The sequence below is a fragment of the Mustela nivalis genome (genome assembly GCF_964662115.1).
Source record: "Mustela nivalis genome assembly, chromosome: 10".
In the NCBI taxonomy this organism is placed as follows: Eukaryota; Metazoa; Chordata; class Mammalia; order Carnivora; family Mustelidae; genus Mustela; species Mustela nivalis.
In genome coordinates this window covers 112,933,952-112,941,169 of record NC_139029.1, presented here as the reverse complement: position 1 = coordinate 112,941,169, position 7,218 = coordinate 112,933,952, and the positions used below count along the sequence as shown (strand labels likewise).

Sequence of the window (7,218 nt, the reverse complement as noted above, 5' to 3'; positions counted from 1 at the left end):
TTGTTTTGTTTTGTTTTGTTTTGTTTCTTTTAAAAAAAGAGGTTATGTGAAATATTAGGATTTTATTTCCAGGCGTAGTATTTCAAGACAGTTAACTACACCTATGGTGTCAACAGCCTCTTGTTGGCAGTATGATTTTATTGGCTCCATGGAATAACAGCAAGAATTTACTATTGCTTCTTTCTTTTATGACACACACAGAATAAAAAAATTGACACATTTGCTCAAGACCAACCAGAATCCTTTTAACCTATCAAAATTGATGGGAGGCCTTCACTGCCAAAGTCACTGCTGGGTTTTCACAATTCATTGCAGACAATGTGCTACTCCCATTATGATAAAGGAGAGAAGAGTCATAATCAGGGAAGAAAGCTAGATTAATACTTGTAATTATCATTGAATTATTTAGCCTGCTATAGGATTATTATTATTAGTGCCATTTGATAATTTTCTCTCATTATATTAAACACAACTGTGAGTAATTACGCTACCTAATATTTCTCTGTATTGGCTGACTAGCTAGCAAACATTCATGAAAATATCCATTAGCCACACATATAAAATGCTGCATTATGATGCTGTTGAATCAGAACATACCACTACCTGATCCTGTAGCTCTTTGAGGATTTGCAAATCAATTAATTCTATGTTTATTGGATTCTTCCCATACAATTAGAAAATTTATAATCGAGTCCATGAACATTATTAGTTTTACCATTTTAAACCAGCAATCACACTTTGATTTTTACAACAAAAGCAGAAATATAAACACACACATTTGGATCAGTTTTCTCTTAGTCTGTCTGAACTTCAAAATCCTATTCCTCAAGATGATGCACACCAAAGTTCTGGATTAAACAAGAAATTAGATGGCACCTGAACACTTGGTTTAATATTCTCAAAAGGACTATGCAACTTCTTTCTTACATTAAGACATTGTTTTACAAAGATCCACACTTTTATAATGTTAGTATTTTTAATAATCAATAAAGTCAATTAATCATGATTAAAAATCAAACATAAAAATTTCTACTTTTTGCTTTTGCCCCCTCCATTTAGAACTTATTTATAGCCTGATAATTCAAAGGTCCCTATGTTTATGAAAATCTGGACAGAAATAGCTCTAAGATCCCATTCAGAACTTGATATTCATCTAAGTCTTTTGGCTCCATTTATCCTGAGAGCAAAGAGTAGGACAAAGGATTTGAGTACTGTTAGTTTATCTGGGAGATTATCCAAGGTAGAAAAGAATGGGAAAGTGATACAGTGAAGAAGCAACTTTGTCAAAGAGGTACATTGTTGATATAATTGTTGTGGATAGAAAATGAAGGCTTGCTTTTACTGAAAGGTCCTGAGAAACTTCTTTAAGTTGTCCTCATGAAGACCTGAAAACTGACAATTTTACCTATGGTTCTTATTTCCACTTCACTGAGAGCTGTCCTCAGAGGACATTAACTCTCCTACACTTTCAGGTTGTGTTGGAGACATTCTAAAATGAGAGAGAGAACATGAGATGCTATCAGTGTTAAGTAACTGCAATTTCCCATGGAACTATCCACCACAGGTTTGGCTATAATCAGGTGTTGGGCCTTGATATCAGAGGGATTTGAGGCAGTATCATTTTAGGTTAATCATTATATCTGAAATTTCCAAAAACTTCAACTGATGAAACTTTGATTATAAACCTATAAATATAACAATAAATCTACAGTATTCAAATTATTTTCATAGAAATACACAAACAAAGCATCAACTGATTAATATTTAAATGTTACAAAATACTGAACTGAAAGAATTTGGTCATATAACAACGTGTAAGAAGTAGAGCTTAGGTTTAGGTTAGAAGTCAGGATGCATTTGGGACTCAGTTAAGAAATTGAATGGAGGGACGCCTGGGTGGCTCAGTGGGTTAAGCCACTGCCTTCGGCTCAGGTCATGATCCCAGGGTCCTGGGACCGAGCCCCAAATCAGGCTCTCTGCTCAGCAGGGAGACTGCTTCCTCCTCTCTCTCTGCCTGCCTCTCTGCCTGCTTGTCATCTCTCTCTGTCAAATAAATAAATAAAATCTTAAAAAAAAAGAAATTGAATGGATGTCTGACTATCTTATAGGTTTGCTAAAAATCAGTGACTTTGTGTTCACGTGTGGCTATGCGGGAATTTTTAACTTTCTCTAAGAAGTTATTAGATTGATTATATAATGGCAGTAAAGGATGGGGAAAAGCAAAGTACAAAACCCATAAAGACAAAGACACTGAGTATGAGAAAAGAGTAATAGATAAGAAGAATCAATGCATTTGAGGAAAATGGGAATTGAAATACACAATGATTGTTGATTTTTTTAGATGCAGAAATCAAAACTAGCTTGCAAGAAGGAAATAACAGAAGACATGTTGTGAAAAGGCAGTAACGTGGAATAAAGGAGTAGGGAGAGCATATCAGGTAATTTGGATAGGAAGGAGTTAGGAGATAACTGCTTGATAAATTTTATATGGCCCACTTAAATGCACAGATTTCTCTTCTTTAATTTATATGGAGAACAGGGTGTCGTTTCTCTTCCCTTTCAGAGCACCCGAGGTGTACTCTTTCAGACTGAAAACCTGAAAAGCTCAGGACTCAGTTGCTTAAGCACAGCTGAGAGGACATATTTCAATTAAGATTTACAGTTTGCTGTAGGTAGTAGACTGTCAAAAGTGGTTTAACCATATTTTTCATTTAACAAGAAGACTACAGAGAGTGTTTTCTGGTGTTGGTTCAGAGTCTTAAGAAAGTCAAGTGAACTATCTTAGAGGTTTTCATGGCTTTTTATTCACAGTTGCAAAAATTGCTGTTGGAGTTCTCACTATTAAGCCCACATTTCTGGCAGAAAGATAGAGGTAAAAGAGAATGATATCTTGTACGACTGATACTTTGTCATATGGTTACAATGTAACTAGAAAAGAGACAATAAAATATTTGATGTTGTTTTAAGTTTCCTTGTTGTCAATCCCTCAGTGCTTTCTGATACTAAAGGAAAAAGTAGATGGATATTGACCTGGCAACTATCAACACCTGTCAGTCTCTCTTGGATAACCAATATCTCTATAATCTCTTCTTCCCAGTAAAAAAAAAATAAAATATATTCATAAACCACACTGTGCCATCTCAAGTTACTGCACCAAGATAAAATTACAATGATTTTCAGTTGTTCCAAATGGACAGAATACCCTTCCTTATGATATCATGTCTTATAAGATAGATAATTGGCTTGCTACCAATATACCCAGATGAGACTGTGGAAGAGACAGGAAAAAAATAATAATATTTATTTATTCCTTGGGTTGACCCTGTTTACACAGATGCATTACTATTAGAAAAGGTTGGTTTGGGACATTGGAATGAATTTACTTAATGGGTCTGTATGTAATTGGGTTGGAGAAAATTTTTAATTTCTACAAAAATTATTAGAATTCTATCTTATTCCCTTTTGATAATTTTCACATGTTAACAAAGCCAACGTTTTTGTCTAGCAGACAAGATCTTAAATCCTAACAAAACTCAATTTTTTCCTTTTTTTTTTTAAGTTTGAGAGCCTCATGTTCTCTCATGCTGCTTTAAATACAACTCAAAAAAACAAAAGGAGCTAAATGGGGCAGTAAACCCAGACTTTTTATTTTAATTTATTTATCTTATTTTTAATTAAAAAATTAAAGATTGTATTTATTTATTTGAGAGAGAGAGAGCATGAGTGGGGCAGGGGGATGTAGCTGCAGAGAGAGACTGAGAAGTATACTCCCTAATGAGCAGGAAGCCCGATATGGGGCTCGATCCCAGGATCCTGACTGAGATCATGACCAGAGACAAAGGCAGATACATGTGCAAAATCCCTTTTTTTCTGGGAAACAATACTTTACAAGAGATGTTTGAAAAAGTACTGGGGAAACAACTTTAATCAGAGATACAAAAATTTGATTGACTTCTGTAAAGCTACAGGGATCCAAATGATGGGAATCCCAGGCCGTTTAGGTTGTGGACCACAGAGTATTCTTCTTTGTAATATTTTATTTTCTTCCATGTCTACTAACTCCAGTCCAAGTTCACTGATCTCTTTTTAGATAGTGCAAAACATGGCAAAGAATACCAAACAAGTGCCCAATATTCTACATTTATTATATCATTTCTAACATATAGAAGTGTGTTATCAAGGCTGGTTCTGTGAACAAACCTAGTTATGCTAAAGTGTGTTTTGTTCTCCAAAAATTAAATTCATGATTATCACACAATTATAAAATACTTGTGTCAAGAATTTTTATTCAAAAATTAATAAGAGAAGCAGATATTAAAACTAGTTCACATGGTTATTTGGGATATAAGCAGAGTTGTGCAGCAGAAGTGCTCTGGGCCCATAATTTGGGTTATAGAATTTATGTTTTCTAATGAAAAATCACTAACTTGCATTATTGTTAACAAGAATCCTGTGCATTACCATCAGTTTTCTCCATTATAACCTCTTGCTCTACAGTTTGTAAATAACTTTGTCAATAGCAAGCTAATAAACGGGGTGACTCCAATGGATTGAGATAATCTCCAGAGTTTCTGCTACATAATGAACAGGACTCCATTGAAAGGACACCTAAGAGTTTATTTTGCCCAAAAATTTGATCACTTTTTTCACTGTCCTTACCTATTTTCCAAACCTAGTTCTTTTCAGTCTACAGACAAGCCTGTATCTGACTGACTTGTTAATTCTGGGAATGTCTTGCAGATTAATTTGCTTGCCCGAGGTGGTTCCTCTAATTGATGTCTAAGAACCCTAATTAGTTAAGAAAACTTTTTTTTTAACATTTTCATTGCTATTTATTATTATTATTATTATTATTATTGCTAATATCTCTATTATAAATAATTCACAAGGGCATCTTTCTGACAAAAGACAAAGAGCTGGCTACTAGTAGAAAAAGTACATTTGACTCTGTCAGTGAAAGTGGTAAAGGGATTTGAGAAAATAAGGCAAAGCAGTGGAATTATGTGTTAAAACTTTAAATATTATAGACACATTTACTTAATTTCTAATACTGCTTATAATTAAAAAAGATGTTTTCCATGAACCACGCATTACAGCAAATATATTGTTTATACAGATTAAATTTTCATCAAAAGGGATGCCTGGGTGGCTCAGTTGGTTAAGCAGCTGCCTTTGGCTCAGGTCATGATCCCAGCATCCTGGGATCGAGTCCCGCATCTGGCTCCTTGCTCGGCCGGAGCCTGCTTCTCCCTCTACCTCTGCCTGCCATTCTGTCTGCCTGTGCTTGCTCTCTCGCCCACTCTCTCTGATAAAGAAATAAAATCTTAAAATAAATAAATAAATTTTCATCAAAAAATTATAAGTGTATTTTTTTGTAGGATCATGATAAGCATTTTGCAGATGAGAAAAGTGAAATTTAGAAAAGTATGTCTCTTCAAATCCCTCATACAATATCTGGCCTAGATAGAAGGATATACTATCACAATTGAGGAAGATAATTGAGATTACTTAAAATGATAAACTTTACTGTATAGGGTTTTATACAAGTTTGCCACAGATTCACATTTTTTAAAATATATATCTATTTGTGTAAAGAGAATGCACTGAGAAGTAAAAAGATAGTGATATATCAGTGCTACCAACTAATGGCTATAATATCATCACCTTATTTATGAACAATGAAACAGTGTGTAATATTTAAATAAATTTAAATAAATTCCTATTTATTTTATATATTTATAAATTTAAATGAATTCCTATTTATTTATTATTAAAGAAATTCCTCTAACAAACAGTATGTTTTGAAGGTTGCTAGCAGGAAAGTGTTGTACGACATGGAAGTAATCAGAAAATGTGATCTAAAATTCTGCTTTCAAGGGCGCCTGGGTGGCTCAGTGGGTTAAAATTCTGCTTTCAAGAAGCTATAACAGTAAGTACTGAGCATTAGCTATTATATGCTATGGATGAATAACTGAAATCTACATTTGAAACTATTGGTACACTATATGTTACCTAATTGAATTTTAAAAAGTTAATAAAAAAAACCACTATTTTATAAAACAATATTCCCAACAGGCTCTTTTGCTTTAAAATACTCACTTTGTTTCCTCTCCGAGAGAACACCAAATGGCGGATGACGCCGGTGCTGCGAGAGGGCCCGGAGGGCCCGGGGGCCCTGGAATGGGAGGCCGTGGCGGTTTCCGCGGTGGCTTCGGCAGCGGCATCCGGGGCCGGGGCGGGCCGGGGCCGTGGTCGGGGCCGGGGCCGAGGCCGCGGAGCTCGCGGGGGCAAGGCCGCGGACAAGGAGTGGATCCCCGTCACCAAGCTGGGCCGCCTGGTCAAAGACATGAAGATCAAGTCCCTGGAGGAGATCTATCTCTTCTCCCTGCCCATCAAGGAGTCTGAGATCATCGACTTCTTCCTGGGAGCCTCCCTCAAGGACGAGGTTTTGAAGATCATGCCTGTGCAGAAGCAGACGCGCGCGGGCCAGCGGACCAGGTTCAAGGCATTTGTCGCCATCGGAGATTACAATGGACACGTCGGTTTGGATGTCAAGTGTTCCAAGGAGGTAGCCACTGCCATCCGCGGAGCCATCATTCTGGCGAAGCTTTCCATTGTCCCTGTGCGGCGAGGCTACTGGGGGAACAAGATCGGCAAGCCCCACACTGTCCCGTGCAAGGTGACTGGCCGCTGTGGCTCTGTGCTGGTGCGTCTCATCCCCGCCCCCAGAGGCACTGGCATTGTCTCGGCCCCTGTGCCCAAGAAACTGCTGATGATGGCTGGTATTGACGACTGCTACACCTCGGCCAGGGGCTGCACTGCCACCCTAGGGAACTTTGCCAAGGCTACTTTCGATGCCATCTCCAAGACCTACAGCTATCTCACCCCTGATCTCTGGAAGGAGACTGTGTTCACCAAGTCTCCCTATCAGGAGTTCACGGACCATCTTGTGAAGACCCACACCAGAGTCTCTGTTCAGAGGACCCAGGCTCCAGCTGTGGCTACTACATAGTTTTATACAAGAAAAATAAACTGAACTAAAGCTTGAAAAAAAAATACTCACTTTGTAATGAGAGTCATTACTTTTGTCTAGCCAAATCTTATAGCACTGTTTATCCCTTCCCTGCTTTATCCCTTCCCAGTATCAATAAAGGCTCACTTGGGTTACCTAGAAGCCATGAGAAAGCTTGTAATAGATCTGGCTGGTTTTCACCAGCA

The 7,218-nt window shown here is 37.4% G+C and overlaps 1 pseudogene across 1 annotated transcript; it reads left to right on the top strand.

Annotated features, from left to right (window-relative positions):
- Positions 1 to 6,126: 6,126 nt before the first annotated feature.
- Positions 6,127 to 7,012, top strand: LOC309843260 (small ribosomal subunit protein uS5 pseudogene; annotated as a pseudogene). The gene has a single exon. The product of its transcript is annotated as a small ribosomal subunit protein uS5 pseudogene (transcript).
- Positions 7,013 to 7,218: the final 206 nt, after the last annotated feature.